This window comes from Urocitellus parryii, chromosome 10, assembly GCF_045843805.1.
Source record: "Urocitellus parryii isolate mUroPar1 chromosome 10, mUroPar1.hap1, whole genome shotgun sequence".
In the NCBI taxonomy this organism is placed as follows: Eukaryota; Metazoa; Chordata; class Mammalia; order Rodentia; family Sciuridae; genus Urocitellus; species Urocitellus parryii.
In genome coordinates, this window is record NC_135540.1 from 17,623,035 (window position 1) to 17,640,421 (window position 17,387).

Sequence of the window (17,387 nt, forward strand, 5' to 3'; positions counted from 1 at the left end):
TTAAATATGGTTAAAAATCCATTTAACTGTGTTTAGTGCAATGTCTGACTGTGATATTGTCATGGGAGAAAGATGTCTCTGGGGAAGGATCTGAGGAGTTCCCACAGGAGAAGGGGAACTCAAATCAGGACCAGACAGGTCCTTGGCGATTGTGATAGAAAAGAATTTCAGCTAAAGGCAGACAAGGGCATAGTCCGAGGTTGATTTAGGAAGAAAATACAGAGTTAAGGGAGAATGTGGGCTATCTCCAGAGTGAGAAGCAACCCTGACTTGGGCTGAGGGCCCAATATCTACAGAAGGGGCTATATCAGGGGCCAGACTGGAAGTGGAGCCAAGGTGGAGCTCTACAATTTCATGCAGTTTTCCCTGCATTTGTATATTTCCCTCATTTTATAAGGGCATGGGCCAAGGGCATGTTGTTCAAGATTTACAACTGTACTTTCTGCATCTCAATGGCTTGTGGACATTTCTTTTAAGATTCCTTATTTCTCTCTCTCTCTATTCTAAATCCCTATCTCAATACCAGTTTGTACAGGCATTTAGCAGCATAAGAAGAAGGAGACCCTGGGTGTTGATGATTAATTATGAACCTATTACCATAATGCAAGCAGTACTATGGGACTGAATTAAAGAATTCATATAGAAAGAGACAGAAATAAGAAATATTTGGAGGGTTAAAACTACAGGACTTAGTGACTATGGATTAATGATAAAAATAATGATTCTATAGAGGTATTTAGAACTAGACAGAGGAGAGTGAAAAGAAAGGAAAGGACAAGGGGGTAGGAATGATAGTAGAATAAATCAGACATTATTACGCTGTGTGCTTATATGATTACATGACCTGCGTAACTCTATGTCATGCACAACCAGACGAATGAGAATTAAACTCCATGTAAGTATGATGTGTCAAAATGCATTCTATGGTCATGTATAACTAACTAGAACAAATAGAAAAAATAGCGATTCTAAGGTTTAGGGCAAGAATCAAAACTTCTGACTGGATAAATGGTACTAAAACCTATCAATGAAGAACATACACAATTCAAGTATCCAAAAGGAAAGAGGTAAGTGCATTTTTTCTCATTTCAACTACATACCATTGAAGCCAGATTTAAAGTTAGGTAGTCAGTGTAGTTAGGTAAATCGGGTCTAATACCGAGTGAAATCTAAAATGGAGGCCATGCTGGGAATGACTCAGGGAAAACAGGACAACTCATGGAGTGTTAATAAAGTTCCGAAAAGGCCCTAGGCCAAAGTCCACCTGGAAGAAATGTTAATGAACATCCCCCAACAGATTCGAAGACAGCCCATCCCAAAGAAGTGTTAATGAAGCCCAGGATACAGCCCCCAACAGATTTGGAGATAGCCCATCCCAAAGAAGTGCTAATGAACAGCACAGCAAACTTGACTCGGAAATGACCAGATTACTCCTTTGTCCCAAACCCTTCCCACCTACATTCCATCACCAAACCTATAAAAAGGGGAACACATTGCCCGCTAACTGGATTCCACCTTTTGGGTCCCCTTCTTCCTCCGGGAGAAGTCTTTTCTTCTGTCCTTTAATAAATTTCTAATTTCTACTCTGACCTTGCCTCGGCGTGCTTCTTTGGTGTTATTCTTCAACATCGGGGAGCAAGAACTCGTCACCGGTCAACAGCGGTAACACCATGTACCCCAGGGAAAGTTTCCCTACCTGTATTGAAGGTACAGTCCATCGAGGAAAGAATATGGTATTAGGTAATGTTGACAGGCCTCATCTTGAGGAAATATAATTCTGCCTTACAGTGCCCACCATGAATTCTCATCAGTTTGTCACTGGTTGCTGCCGAGTATTAGAAGATGAGCACCTTGCATCTGGCCTCGGTATCAATCCAGACAATCTCAACACTTTTATCATTTGATTAGGGTTAATGCTGGAGCCAGGAGTCCATTTGAAAGATATTGGCAAATAAGAGGATTGGACGGGTTCAGATTTTCTTACATATTTCAACCAGAACATAAAACTTGCTGTCTCCAGGGCCATTCTCTTCATTTCATCAACAGACAGTGTCACAGTTGATTGCTGTGTTCTTGTACCAGCATATAAAATCTGAAGCAGCTATCCAAGGGGTGCATTAAATATAGAATGACTGAGTCATTCTGTCTTACAAGGAAACATATGGGAATCTTTGTTTCCTAATAGAGAAAACAGTGGGGGTGTAGGAAGCCACCAAGGGATTAATCTGCATCACAAAGCTTCCAGATTCAGCAAACAGCTTGAGATGTGCAACAGTTTTAGGCTGTTAACTTCCAAGTATAATGGTATTTTGGAGAGGATGCATTTCCTGAAGCTTTCCAATAAACTCAATTCCTCATTGGACCAAAAGCCCAGATCAGTACCTCGTGTTAATATGAAGCTTTCTTTGAACACACTGATAAATCATCATTCAGCACAAACTTCATTACCCTAAATACTGGTCCTCTTTACTGATGAATTTTCATCAGCCTGTCTCAGAATGAATGTGCTTGATTTTTTTCTTCTCATCTGAATCTTTCAAAAGCCGACCTGATATGGATGAGGCCATTTTGGCTGTGTCACTGAATCAAGTGGCATTTGGAAAGAGGGCAGATGTGCAAGTAGGAAGATCAAGTGCTTGGGAGGAAAAATGATGTTGAATCTAGAGGTTCTGTCTTTGCCTTAGAGAAAACTGAATTGGTGTCTTCTTATTCCATGGAGCAGGATATGAACAGCTGCCTACTTGGAAAGTGAAGAGGTGAGGGAAAAATGTTTTGCTCTTATAGATTTTGCCCTTCCAAGCTTATGGAACCTTATCCTCTGAGAATACATTCAAGCTCAATGTTAAACTCACAGATGAGAAAATGGAGCTGCTTTGGGGCTGGGATTGTGGCTTAGCAGTAGAGCACTTGCCTACCATGTGCCAGGCCCTGGCTGGATCCTCAGCACCTCATAAAAATAAATAAATGGAATAAAGGTATTGTGTCCAACTACAACTAAAAAATGAATATTTAAAAAAGAAAATGGAGTGGCTTCGTCCATGTTTAACCTCCCTCCTTTCCCATTTCCTACTTGCCCTTCCTTCCTTCCTTCCTTCCTTCCTTCCTTCCTTCCTGTCTTCCTTCCTCCTTCCTTCCTGTCTTCCTGCATGCATATTCCTGCCTCCCTTCCCTTCTTCTTCTCTCTGTCCATCACCCCATCTCTCTGTTTGCCCTTATATAATGGCCAGAGATCTCTACAGTGTCCTACTGTTGCTTGATGATGCTTGGCAAATCATTGAGACCTTTAAAACAGTTCCAACCTAATTATATAAAAATTCCATTTCTCACTAAAACTAAGATAAACCTTAAATCTTTAAGGCACCTAGTAGAAAGCCCCATCTTTGAAGGTCTAGACATAAATAAATCACACTGATAGTATTATTTACTGTGTTCTAGTTTTAAAGCACTGAGAAGTAGTTTATTTTCATGTCAGTAGTCATATAACCAGTGCCCTATAATGAAATAGAAAATTCTTATTCCTTCCTTCACTGTTCTGTATCATAATTCAAAATAACAGGACCCCAAGCAATTGGGACCCAGGAACATATTTGGGCACAAAAATGTGAGACTTTAAATTGGAATATAGAAAATATTTACTAAGACTGAAGTGATCACAAAACACCAATTATCAAAAACAATTGGGGACCAATTAATAGCAGTGTTATTTGACCTGAGGGCATATGCCACCCACCAATTCTACACATCCAACCACCTACATTCTCCAGGTCATCCCCACTTGTCCTTGATGACAATGATAATGTGATTCAATTCCATTTATAGAAATATGGGTGGCAGCACAAGAACTTCAAACCATAAAAAATGGAAGAAGAGAATAAAACTGAAGAGAATGGATTTCCATGGCCGGAGTCTGATGCATAGTGCTGATCTAACAAGTAGTTTTCTTTCATACTTGTGAGATTTACTATTAAGTTGCCAAAAGTCAGCTTCTCTCCACCTAGGTACCCTTTTGAAATAGGACATAAAAATAGTCAGCCTCTTGTGAATGACTTTAAAGGAGTGGAATGAATATTTCAAAGCCTTCTCTGGCAGGCTGAGCATCAGAAGAGCAATTGATTGACTTAATAGTTATTGAATCCAGCGAAGTGCTAGGCCCATCTGTTTGATGGTCAGCAATGCCTGTTCTAGAATGTAGAGGAAAATGACTATACCTAAATAAATATCACAATAAAATCATTTAATATGTTATCCATTAATCACAAATCAACTATTAAGGGTGACATTTGCATCTCTGTTACTACAAGAAGCTTAAAATTTCAATAGAATCTTCTCTCAGAGTTTTTGCTCTTAAAAAAGAATAGAAAATTCCAATGAGTTAAAGACCTTAACAACAAGAATAATACAGTTACTAACTTTCATCCACATTTAATACCATGCATGTGGGATAAGCCATGTTTTTCCAGAAGGAGAATTTTTTTAAAAAAGGGAAAATTAAGCTAATTTCAAGGTTGTATTTATACATTTGAATTCCTACAAGGCAGTGACAGTTTCACTTGTATGAATATGAGATATTTTAAAAAATTAACTTCCAACCAGAGATAGCCCAAATATCTCTTGAGCTTCAAGGGAATACTACCTGAATACTAATACCCCAAATGCTACCAGTGTAGATTTTACAATTAGTACTGAGGAAATCCAGTGTTTTCTTTTTAAAAATGTATAATTTATTTAAATATATAAAGTCATATTTTAACATTACCAATATATTATAATTCCAACACAATTAAACTAGTATTCTTGCTGAAAGTCAAAAAGGAGATTTTTGACAATTTCAAAACATAAGAATGTTGTTAAGGAAGAATTCAGCGTGTAAACAACCAGGATATGCAAGCCATAGCAAAAATTTTAAGGAGAAGACAGCAAAGAGAATACTTCAGAAACAAAACAAAGATGTGGTTTGCTTATAGGAAAGATAGAATAGAAAATTAGGCTGCTGTGAACTAATCATGGTTTTTTCATGCTGTAAAAATGTAGAAATGTAGATATGTTACATGATAAGGATATTTTTCTTGTTGCTATGGATCAAAAAAAGGAAGGTATAGGTGAAAATGTGTATGAAATAGGAGGCATGTTGTTTTTCATGGTATGGTTTAGAAACAAGGTGTTCCCCCAAGGATCATGGGTGAAACAATGCAAGAAAGTTCAGAAGTGAGATGATTAGGTCTTAACTAATGGGAACATTATTCCCTTGGCAGGATTGACTGGGAGGTAACTGCAGGCAGGTGGAGCAAGGCTGGAGGAGGTTGGTCATGGGGAGCATGCTTTTGTGATATGCATTTTATCCCCTGTGAGACAAGCTTAGTCTCTCCTTCCTGATTGGCACGTTCTGAGCTGCTCTCCTCTTCCACATGACATTCTGCCTCAACTTGGGCCCAGAGCAATGGAATTGGTGTTGTATGAACAGGAACCTCGAAACCGAGAGACCCAAACAAACTTTCCTCCTCTAAAATTTTTCCTTTCAGGTTTTTTTTTGAAGTCACAGGAGAGAAAAAGCTGACTAAAACACCATACATGATAAAAAGTCCCTAAATTTTCCTTGCCTCCTTTCCTTTTCCTTTATTTCATTTTTTTTAAATTGAATCTTATTTATTATTCAGTCTGATCATTTCTAGCTTTGGATCAATTGTTGATCAATTCACATTTAATGTTGTTATTAATATAGTTGGATATATGGCTGCCATATTGGTTTTGTTTTCTATTTTCCCTCTTTGATATTTCACTATATTTTCCTGTTGTTTTTCCCTCATCAATAATATTTCCTTACATTACATTTAAATTTATATTTAAGTATCATTTTTATTTTTTATTTTTTGACAAAATTTACCAAATTTTATTAATCTATTATGTGCATGTACAGATATTTCATATATATTTGGTAACTTGAAGTTATTTATTTATTTTATCTTTGACCTTTCTGTACTTAACTATACATTATATCTGTTTCTATGTTCTCTTTTTTTATTTAATTGACTTTATTTTTTTTAAATACATGACAACAGAATGCATTACAATTCTTATTATACATATAGAGCACAATTTTTCATATCGTTGTATATAAAGTATGTTCATGCCAATTCATGTCTTTATACATGTTCTTTCGGTTTTTTTGTTGCATTATAATTCTTATTACACATATATAACATAATTTTTCATATCTCTGTTTATATATAAAGTATGTTGACACCCATTTCGTGTCTTCATACATGTACTTTGGATAATGATGTCCATCACATTCCATCATCCTTGCTAATCTCCTGCCCCCTCCCTTTCCCTCCTACCCCTCTGCCCTATCTAGAATTCATCTATTCCTCCCATGCTCCCACTTCCTACCCCACTGTGAGTCAGCCTCCTTATATCAGAGAAAATATTAGGCATGTGTTTTTTTGAGATTGGCTAACTTTGCTTAGAATTATCTTCTCCAACGTCATCCATTTACCTGCAAATGCCATGATTTTATTCTCTTTTATTGCTGAGTAAAATTCCATTGTGTATATATGCCACATTTTTTTATCCATTCATCCACTGAAGGACATCTAAGTTGGCTCCACAGTCTAGATATTGTGAATTGTGCTGCTATAAACATTAATGTGGCTGGGTCCATGTAGTATGCTATTTTCAAGTACTTTGGGTATAGTCTGAGGAGAGGGATAGCTGGGTCAAATGGTGGTTCCATTCCCAGATTTCCAAGAAGTCTCCATACTGCTTTCTTATCATTTTTAATATGATTGCAGCCTAACAGATCCCTTTTTCCTTGTCTTGTTTTTTGCTACCTTCATACACCCTCTTCACACTTTGCTTAACCAAAAAAAAAAAAAAAAAAAAAAAAAAAAAAAAACCAACACAGAGATGCAAAAACTGAGCTTAGAAGTACTTCTAAGACAGGTATGAGGATAGAATAGCACTAACACTGCTGAGCAGGTGGCAGAAAACTGAGAAAATCCCCAACTGCAAGTTTCACAGCAGTTAAAACTAAAAACTGCAACCCAGTCACAATGCTTCTCACCTAAAATTTCAGTCTTCAGTTGCTTCCGGATACTTATCAACTGAAGAAAGCCTTTAAACTTCTCTATTAGCCATCGTTTTACTACAGTGAAATACCTGAGGCAATAAAAAGAGAAAATGTGTACTTAGGTTCAAATCCAAGGTTGGGCCACCTGTGGTTTTGACCTCAATGGGAGTAGCAGATGACAATGGCAAAGCATGTGTCAGAGCAACTGGTCAAGTTACAAGTCACAAAGCAGAGAAAGACTGAGGGACTGAAGGACACACCCCCAATGGGTGTGTGCTTAAAGGCCTCCCAAGAGGCCCCACCATTTAAAGATTCACAGTACCTATCCAAACTGCCCCCTAAAGACAGAACCTTTAACACAGGGACCTCTGGAGAGACAGGGTCTGCATTCAAACCACAAATCACCTTCACGTGATTCAACTAGGCTGTTTTTTTTTTTTTTGGTTTGTTTTTAGATAATTATCTGCAGAGTAATCTTATTTGCATCACCAAGGACTGGAATTTTTAATGAAAAATACAAAGATGCTGAAAGAAATTAGATTCTGGGGTTGCCCTGAAGTGTCTAACTTAAAGTGTAAGATACATATGTTTTAAAAAGATTTTGATTACGAATTAAAAGCTTTAGGAAATGTGTTTTTTCTCAAGCCCAGTGACATAGTGAAATAAAGGATTTCCCTGGTTTTAAATGAGTGTGTCCTAACAATTGTGTTTGATCTAATTTATTCCAGTAAGAGGCGTTATTTTTATAAAGGAAAACATGACTGATTGAGAAAACATAGTATTCTTGTTTTACTCAGGTAGGCAAGGGAAGGGAAACCTCACCCAGCTAATACAGCCCTGTTCAATACCTTATCAGTTAACTGCATAGAAACAACAAACCCAAAGAGATAAGAGATCATTAGAAAACTACACAAAAGTGTCTTCTGGTGTCACTTGGATATAAAATCCAGATCCTTTCATTATGAAACTAAAGTTTTTAAAAATGATATATTAACCTCTAGTATATTATTTGCCCCAGAATGATGATAGCAGGAAAGGAATTATAATTGCCATTTTAAAACTCAGTGTGATGATCTTTTATCAGATTAGTGGCAAGTTCAAAAATACATTTTGTGAAAGAAGTGCACCTAAAATATTTGCCACTCCAAGATGCATTTGAAAAATCTGTAATTTTATAAATAAAATAGTAAACCATGTTAAGATCAGATGTAGTCAAGCACTGCCACATTTAGCCCTCACTTTGTGGGTGGTATAAGGTTCTTAAGACTGTAAGGAGCTTGGACTTATCCAGGGTAAATATTTTGTAAGAAATAAATTCTTTACTTACAATAAAATGTGTTTAAGGTACTGAGACCTATTTTTAATCCATTTTATTGGCATTATCTGGAGAAATAAAAAAGAAAATTACATGATACACTTAAGAATTCATTTAGAAAGTGCCTTGATAATGAAGTTTGTCTATGCATTTGCTTGAAAGTCAGCATTGATTAAGCAATTTCAAATGGCTACTTACAATTAAGAATTCCAATTTGGCTGTATTCTAAGAGGTGCTTGGAGAGTAAATAGGAAAGGAAAATATATCCAAATAAAATATAGTTTATTAAGGTATGGATTTTTTTCAATTTGTAGATTTACACTTCATTTGTTTTAGAAAATTAAAGTTTTAACCTAATTTAGGCAAGATACTGAGCTACAGTGAACAAACAGATGCCTTTGTGATTCACTTCAGGTTTTGGAAAACACTGGAGGTGTGGAGCTATAAGAAACCAGGACATCATGAATGTAGATGTAGTTTTCTTCCTTTCTTACTATGGCATTTTTGGTCTTGGACGACTTTATGTAGCAACATGCAGAGCTGTAAGAGAGAGAAAGTATACTGAGGACCAACTTTGTGCCAGGCACAACTGTGAGAGAAGTATTTAAAAACTTAATAGTATTATTATTTTATCTTACATAGATTGTGAAGTAAGCATTGTATTCCTGAAGGGTTGATGCTCAGAAAGACTATAAGTAACTCATTCTAGGAAACAACAATCAAAGACATAAGAGTCATTTGTAAACCAAATCCTTTTTGCTTTGGGCTCTTTTTTTGACAATGAAAAGATGAAACAGGTTGATATACGGATTTCAAATTTCCTGTTGCTTTAATTAGCTGTTGCTTATACACCTGTGTGTGTAGGTGCTATTTTACACATTAGGCTATATATAGGTACAGTATATGATATGAATAGCTATAATTACTATACAAAATTATACTATTACTTGTAACTTCCCCCAAGTGATGGAAAGTGATTTCTTGTGTCGAATTCCTAGGAGAGAGTCCTGATCTTCATGCAGCTTCCTCCTAGTGATGATCCAGTCAGGCTCCTTCCATCTCAACCCTTGTCCATCTTTAGCACTTGGCTTCTGAAGTGCTCCCTCTGTGGCTGATCAAGATGGCCTAAGAGGAATGATCGTGAGAGGTTTTAGGTGCCAGGATTGGAAAAGGCACAAACAGCTTCCACTCAGAATCCATTGGCTGGAAATTAGTTCATAGCAACAGCTAAAGATGAGGAGTCTGGAAAATGTCATCTACCAGTGTTTCCAAAACTAAGAGAAAACTAGTTTATTGACATGTCCTTAGATTTACCAAAGATAAATTTTCCATATGAGTTACATACTAAGCATTGTTGCAGGAAAGGTGCCACATCCATGTGAAATGTCACTAAAGCACAAAGAATAACAGAGAGGAAAGGGAAAGCAATATTGGAATCCAAAAACCTGAACTTCAGTCTCGGATCTGTTATGTAAGAGCTAAAGCACTTCTCTGAATCAAAACTATCAAATGTGAATAATAATATTCTTGGCCCACCTATATAAGTGTTATAGAAAAAACTTAGAATATTATTGGATTTGGTAAAGGTTAAACTACTAAAATACTTTTAATTTTTTCTTATCTATAATCCATTGTTAATAGAAATAGTTACCTAAAAGAAATATCAATTACATTACTCAGATGCTTAAAAGCATTCTTTGGTTCTCATAATAAACAGACAGATATAGACAGACGGTAGATGGCATATAGATAGACACAGAGATCAATCCATCAATATATATAGTATCAAAGTCTGTAGACTATAGTCTCCAATGTCCACACTAGAGAATTCCAAACAGAGTGTAATGAATTTCAAATTCTTCAGCACAGCATGCAAGCCCCTATAATATTGCTCAGTATGTATCTAGCTAAGGAAATTTTCTTCTGTTTCTGTTAAACAAACTTGTTCCTCTGTTTTTTTTTTTTTTTTCTTTCTATAATGCTTATTAGTTGGACATTGGTACAACAATGAATGTCCTGGGTCAGTAATGTTATTCTCATATTTGTATATTCTTTTCTATCTAATTCTCCAGAATGTCTTTGATTTTTATCTGCTGGTGTTTTCCATCTGCTTCAAATATTCTGCTGACATGAATCCTATCAATTCTTTAACTTGTATGGTTCACAATTCACAGCGTCTCCACAGGTTGCTCTGAGGATAATAACTGGGACGTTTAAGTCCTAATTCCTTTCCTCTACTCTTGGAGGCTCAGTTCTTCTCGTGATACATCTTGGCCTTCTCTTTCATGACACTGTTTTCCTTACAGGCTCTCTTGGGTTCGACTTTCATATTTGAGATTCATTATTCCCTGGGAGCTGTTGGTGGCTTTCTCCACTGCTTGCCTGAGTAACCTGGTTTCCCAGTTTTGTCTTTCTCTTAAACGAGAAGAATCCTGGGGAGACTGTGTCCCTGGCTTTGTCAACTGGTTGACTTCACTTTGGGGTAATCAGACAAGGATCTAACTGTCAGCTCTCATCTGAAGAGATTAATGCTGAAGGGCCTTGCATCCACACCAGAAGCAGGTCCCCAGGCCATCTATATGATCACTTCAACCAGAAACACTCTGAGGACTAGTGGAATATTAGCACTGATATTTATAGCTGAGGCAGGAGACAGGCAGATAGAAATGGGGATCTCAGAGGATGGGATCCCCCCACTCCAGATTAATACCCTAGGCCAGAACTTGTTTTGTTTTTGTTTTTCTCTGCCTGACTGAAGGCCCCACTCAGGCTTGGACACCCATCCATTCTGTGGTTGCCCCAGGTTTCCTTGACGACCCCAACATTAGTCCACCTCAAAGAGTTGTTTTGAATCCTGGCGATTCTTGTGTTTGAAGGAACAAGTATAGGACAAACTCAGGTTAACAAACACATTAAATCATCCTATTATGGGAAGAAATTTAAAATGTATACCTTCAACTGGGTCAAAGGAAAAGAACAATCAAGGGGGACTCCCCAGTGAAAGGTTAGTTCCTCAATCAAACAGTCTTAAAAACATGGAGACAGACAGCCATGGACAACACTCTCACTGGGACCCTCCATGCTGTGGGGAGTTTCCTTTCTTGCTTCTAATAAATCTGCTATGGAGTCCTCACCCTGTGTTGTCTTTGGACTTCATTCTGCAGGTGCCTAAGACAAAAACCCTACAGCACACACATGACCCTGTGTTTCAGAGCTACAGCAACTTATTCCTGTTTTTGAAATATAGGCAAATTTTATAAAGTCTGATCATAATAGAAATCTTAAAAACATCTTCAAAATGTCTTTCTGGGAAATTGAGAGTAGCTCAAACAATAATACCAATAGCAATCATATTAAAGAATAGAGAATTTGAATGACATAACTTATGAACTGTATCTAATAATGTGCTGTTTCTTTTTTTCTGGAATGTTCTCTGAGACCTCCACAGGGTCCTGCCTTTTCTGTGTTTTGAGGGGAACTTGCCCTGATTACTCTATTTATAGCCACACCTCTGTCACTCTCCATCCCTTCACACCGTTTTGCTTTTGTCCATAGACATTATCACTAAAAATGCAGTTACTTGCAGAGTTAGTTGTCCCTTCTGCTTGAGTGCCAATTCCACAGAGGACAGTGATGTTGTCAGTTTTGTTGATTTCTCTCGAAGCCCAGGATGGAGCACAGCATATAATAGCCCTCAACCCACAACTGTATGATAAATTATAGAAACAAACTTACCTCCAACTTTAGAAAGAAGAACCTTTTGAACATACATAATCTTTTTATGTAACAGTTTTTACAATAACTATTTAAATATTGAGCAAAAAAGTAAATATGTGTACTTCCCCAAAGCATGAATCATATGGCTCACAATCGGTAACCCAAAATAATATAAATAGAGAATTAATAAATTAGAGGTGGCCATAAAGATGTAACCGTAAGCACAAGTAACGGAGATGGGAGCGGACCTCAAACAGATCTGCAAACTTTCCTTTGTTCAGCAGCAGAGTCAATCAGTAAGGCATCAGAGAGGCTCATTTTCAGGGTGCAGAATGGCTGCTGGTTACAGAAGGGCTCTGAGGTTTAAAGGTCACAACGAGGGTGAATTAATCACTGGAGACTGAAGCAGAATGTGTCGGTTTTGGGCAGTCAGTTAAAAAATTGAAAAAAGTTCCAACCTAGCTGAACACGGTAGTACACCCTTATAATCCCAACTGCTTAGGAGGCTGAGACAGGAGGATCACAAGTTCAAAGCCAGCCTTACCAATGGTGGGTGAGGCACTAAGCAACTCAGTGACACCCTGACTCTAAATAAAAAATATATAAAATAAAAGTAGGGCTGGGGATGTGGCTCAGTGATCAAGTACCCCTGAGGTCAATTCCTGGGGCCTGCTCCTCCTCCTAAAAAAAAAAAAAAAAAAAAAAAAAATATATATATATATATATATATATATATATATATATATTTTATATATATATATATATATAAAATAATTCCAAAACTTATTGTTACTGGGAAGGGATGAAAGAACAGACCTGAGTTCATTGTTTATCTTCTTCCTCTGGGACCCATTGTTACCTAGAGTTTCACTAGTTGCTTTTCTCCTTCCAGGACTCCTAAGCAATGGGAAAGGGTGAGAGTTTAGGGCACAGCAGTCAATTCCTTCAGGAACCATTGTTAGTAGGAAGGATTAATGTTTGCATTATATATATATATATATATATATATATATATATACACACACACCAGGATTAAACTCAGATGCATTCAATCACTGAGCCACATCCCAGCCCTATTCTGTATTTTATTTAGAGACAGGGTCTCACTGAGTTGCTTAGCACCTCACTTTTTGCTGAGGCTGGCTTTGAACTGAGAGTCCTTTTTAACCACTCAGGTTAAAAAATAAATTACTCTTACTAATGTATTATTTTAAATTAACTACATATTGAAACCAGTGGCCATAGCCAAAAGAGTAACAAAGAGACAAACACCTAAATCAGATAACCAGAAAGAAAACAAAACAAAGTCAGTCAACTTTCATCTCAAAAAACTGGAAAAAGAGCAGAAAATCACTACCCCCCCTCTCAGTGCAAAGGTGGGCGTGATAAAGATAGGAGTTTTCAATGAGGGTAATAGAAAACCAAGGATTCAAACAAACCTCCTACAGCCTACAACTAAAAATGCTGAATGAATTACTTTAAGAACCCCTTTGGAAAATATCAAATAATTGACAATGAAGCAGAGATTACCCAAAGAATAGAAGAGAAAACAAAGCCAGATTCTGAAAGGATAAGCAGAGCTCAGAAGTCATGTTTTCATGAGGAGTATTTGCCATCCCTGAAAATTTTTAAATTTGTTTTCAGATCCGTTAAAGACCCAGTGTCCATACCAGGTGGGGAGTGGGAACGTCTGCTGTATTTTAATGGAGACATTCTCCACACTCTATTGTTATTCCGAAAGAAAATAAATCTCTCAGGATATGCCAGTGGTCATATCCTTTGGGAAAAAGGAGACTTGTCTGAGTTTGGTTTCAGATTGTTCTTGGCTAACAAATAACACCCTTAGGGCACCTTGTAACGCACATGTAAAACCTCTTTAGATAAAGCCTCCTTTTGTTTTTTTAAGACCTTAAATCATTTTTCCAAATTAGTTTTTAAAAGCAATGAGCAGCACAGAACCAAGGATATTTTAGCCCCTGCAGAGCTTGAGACATCATCCAGCAGCTGACCAAACCAGAATGGGAAATAAACACGGCATACAGAAAGGACAACCTACCAGGTCCAGTGTATTAGATGCACAAAAGGAAGAAATGTTTAAGAAGGAGTAAAACAAAACAAAAAACCCAAACATAACAACAACAACAAAAAGACGAAAAAGAATACAAAGGAGTTGCTATGGTTGAGATCTGGAGGTCCCCCAAGGCTCATGTGTTCAAGGCTTGGTCCCAATGCAGCCAGGTTCAGAGGTAGGACTTTGGGGAAGTGATTAGACCATGAGGGCTCTGACCTCATCAATGGATTAATCCATTGATGGAACCACAGCTGAGTGGGCTATGGGCTGTTGAAAGAAACTGTGAAACCTAGTTGATAAAGTTGTCCCTTGGCAGCCTGCCCTTGGTGACTCTATCCAGCCTGCCTCTGTCTGTCTGTCTGTCTCTTTCTCTCTCCTCCTGGCTGCCATGCCTCTGCCATCCACTGTGATGTTCTGCCTCTTCACAGGCCCAGAAACAATGGACTAGTTTAAACATTAACTGAAACTTCTGAAACCACAGGCCAAAAGAAATCTTCCTTTCTTTAAGTTGATTTTTCTCAATTATTTTGTCACAGCAACAAAAAAGCTGGCCAATATATCAGCCGTTCACAAAAAAGGATTGAAACTGTCAAGATCAATGTGGAAAATAATCAAATTCCAAAATAATAAAAATACAAATTAAAACATAATACTTTCTCTTATTACCTTGGGAAGTGTTATAAAATATCAGTACTACATTGCTAAAAGTGTTGAGGAATTTAGCCTCCAAGACACTGGTGATGAATGTTGTCATATTTTAAAGTGCATTTGCTAATGATTTAAAATGAAAATGCATATATCATCTGACTCACGAGTGTCATTTCTAAAAATTTGTTCTCCCTCTATTTACACAAAAGTATGCCAACATAGTTGCATGAATGTTCTTTACATTATTGAGTACAAAGGACCAAACTAGAAAAACTTAGATATTCATCATAAGAGAATCTTAAAAATATATCTATTCAGTAGTATTAAGCAGCCATAAGAAATAATGAGGTAGGGCTGAATGTCTTGATATTCAAGGAAATGGAAGCTATTGTAATAACAAAAGCAGGAGCAAAAATAGAGACTGGTTATGACATGATATAAAAAAATCATGTAAAATCCTAAGTTAAAGTACATTTTTTTTTTTCTGAATGAATACATGAAGGATTTTAACTGTGGTCAACTTTGGGGAGAAAAATCGAGAATCTGAGTGGAAAGAAAAACCTTCACTCATATCTTATACTGTTTTGTTTGGTTTTCTTCCTTTAAAAAATAATTTTCTTAGTTGTTTAAACAATTTATATATATTCTACATATATACATTGTGCATATGCTGTTGACTCAATATATATATATATATACATTGTTTAAACAACTAAGAAAATTTATTTTTAACTATTTATTGGTTTTGTTTAATTTTAACGCATAATTCAATAATACATAATTTTAAAGTTAAATCAATTTAGTTTATTTAAGAAATTTAAACATTTAAAACACTAATAACACAATGATTAAGGGATGTTTTTTCTTTTGTATCATCTCCCGACCTTTTCCTTTCATTTCTGAATTGCCGCTGAGTTTCCTACGGATCTCTTCCCTTCCAGTAACTCCCAACAAACTCGGCCCTGTACTCACCAGGCTGTGGGGGTGAAGTCAAGCAAGTGAGGGGCCTTCCATTGTTGAGTGTCTTTGAGCTCCTTGAGATCAGGGATGGAAATACTTGGAGTCTGTTACAGTTCGTGAACTTTCTTTTTTCACAGCAAACCTATCAGCTTTAAATTTATAGAAGTTTCAGGTTTACCAAATTCTTAATGCTTTTCCTTAGAAAACAAAAGGGGAGATTTTAATTTTCAGGTTATTCTGCTTATTTAAAAATTTTATACTCTCTTCAGTGTCTGTTTTCATAGACATTTAATTAATATTCTTAGTTAATTATTAATGGCTCCTAATTTGAATTTCTTCTCAACTTTTTAAAGGTCATATCTTTATTTTCTTTAATTAAGAAAATCATGTGGTTTATGAAAAATTACTAAAATTATTCTCTCCTCCTATAATTTTTTTAAATATGAGTTTTCTTTTTTTAAAACATAGTTTTTGAAAGTCTAGAATTTATCTTGGTTCTGCCTGTATGAAATTATGTGATGACTATACTTTGAATGAATTCCAATGACTAAGAAAAAAATTACCAAATACTCAAAATAGCAATTCCGGTCCTCTCCCTAAAACCCTCCCTTTTTAGCCTCATACCTCTGGGTATGGTGCCCTGATGCTCTGACTGCAGTTACCACTTACAGAATCACACTCTGGGGATGCAAAAGAGAGAGAAAGAAAGAAAAGAAAAAGAAAAAAAGAATTCCCAAATGATTTCCAAACTCAATCCATCCTTTGGTAATTACATTTGTAGATAATGGAAAAGAAACCATTAACACAGAGTGCTTTTAAATCATAATTAATTGCACATGCAAATGCACTGCTAAATTTGGATGCTCAATTAGACAGCTAATTGCATTGAAAATGGAAGTGCACCCTTAAATTGAGGACTGTGGGCCCTGGCCCACCTGTGTGCATCTTCTCACTTAAGCAAGCAACAGTTTTTTGTTTCTTTGTTTGTTTGTTTCTTGATGCAATGGTAGGTAAGGAAGGAAAAAATATCTGCAACCTGCAAAATGTGGAAGATGTAGCCAATCATACTGACACATAATTTATATCTGTATTACAGATAGTCTATTTTAAACCAGATCCTTTGAAGACCAGACACCCTGGGGATTGCAGGAGTTTTAGCATCCTTTTAAATGCACTTTGCTCATGAAAGAAATGCTATGCTTACACAAGAGTTCACCCTTTGAAAACGTGGGAGGCATTTTTCCTACAACCCTTTAACTCCTACAATATTTGATATCTTGAAGCTCTGATTTTTAAAACAATTAGGTAAATTGGAACATTGTAATTGTTATTGACATTACTACTAATAGATATTTTGTCTTATATTTACTTAGCAGGGTAATGTGATAGTTTAACACATATTTGCTCCTCTCATCACCCCCACAAGATAACTCTAGATCAGTAGGAAATGTGCAGTTACCCGTATGCTAGCAGCAGGCAACTGTGATTCAGAGAGGTTATATTATTTGCCCCAGAATGACGATAGCAGGAAAGGAATTATAATTGCCATTTTAAAACTCAGTGTGATGGTCTTTTATCAGATTAGTGGCAAGTATAAAAATACACTTTGT